Source organism: Echinops telfairi, unplaced genomic scaffold (genome assembly GCF_000313985.2).
Source record: "Echinops telfairi isolate 266 unplaced genomic scaffold, ASM31398v2 ScPeMD7_7413;HRSCAF=8451, whole genome shotgun sequence".
Lineage (NCBI taxonomy): Eukaryota > Metazoa > Chordata > Mammalia > Afrosoricida > Tenrecidae > Echinops > Echinops telfairi.
This window is the reverse complement of record NW_022111313.1, coordinates 1,428,094-1,429,264: the sequence shown is the minus strand read 5'-3', so window position 1 is coordinate 1,429,264 and position 1,171 is coordinate 1,428,094.

Genomic DNA, 1,171 nt, shown 5'->3' with positions numbered 1-1,171 from the left:
GGGGGGGGTAGCATATTTGTATCTATTCCAAAGAAAGGTGACCCAGCAGAATGCCCAAATTATAGAACAGTATCATTTACATCAATCATTAATATCCCATACAAATAAAATGCTGCTGAAGATAATTCAACAATTATTGCAGTATTATATTTACAGGGAGCTGGCTGCCAGAAATTCAGGTCAAATTCAGAAGGAGACATGGAACAAGGCATATCATTGTTGTGGCAGCGACATCATCTCCTGTCAACTTGAGCGAAGGGATGGAGTCCAGCCTGTCCATCAGGTCACAGCCATGGATGCCTCTGTGTGGGCATGGCCTTCTCCTGAGGATTCTGGGAACTCCTGTCTTCCTCCCTGGAGGCGGGATACACACTCTCTTCTTCACATTCTGTTGACAAGTCACAGGGAGCCACATTGATGGCAGCCAGTGCCCTGAGCTGGAGGAGCCACATCCAGAGCTGCACCAGGGCTGAGATGCTTCCCCAAGACTTCTCACCCGTTGACCTGTGATCTTCCTGCTGTCGGCATCATTGCATGGCTGCATGCGTCTGTAGAAGAATTTATGGACTAGTATCTCAGACATATGGGCTAACATCGTTCTGAAGGACTTGATCTGGACTGGGCTGGGTTGTTTTCTTAATATACAATTACTCTTGGATATAAAACTCTCTCTTACCCACGTATGAGTATCTCTGGATTTGTTTCTCTAGTCAACCCAGACTAGCACAATTGTTGCTATCAGATGGATCTCGGCTGAAATTAAGTATGAGAAAGATATTTACTTGTGTTTTATTGACTATGCAAAGACATTCAACTGTGTGGATCATAACAAACTTTAGATAGCCTTGAGAAGAATGGGAATTCCAGAACAGCACATTTTGCTCCTGGTGAACTTGCACCTAGATCAAGGGGAAGTTGTGTGAACAAAACAAAGGAGCACCTGATGGTTTAAAATCAGGAAGGTGTGCATCAGGGTGGTATCTGCTCACCATGGTTATTCAATCTGCACACCGAGCAAATCGTCAGAGAAGCTGGACCACATGAAGAAGACGCAGCGTCAGGATTGAAGGAAGGCTTGTTAACGGCCCACCATGAACAAACGACACAACCTTGCTTGTTGAACGTGAGGAGGTCGTGGAGCACTTGCTGATGAAGATCAACGATTGCAGCC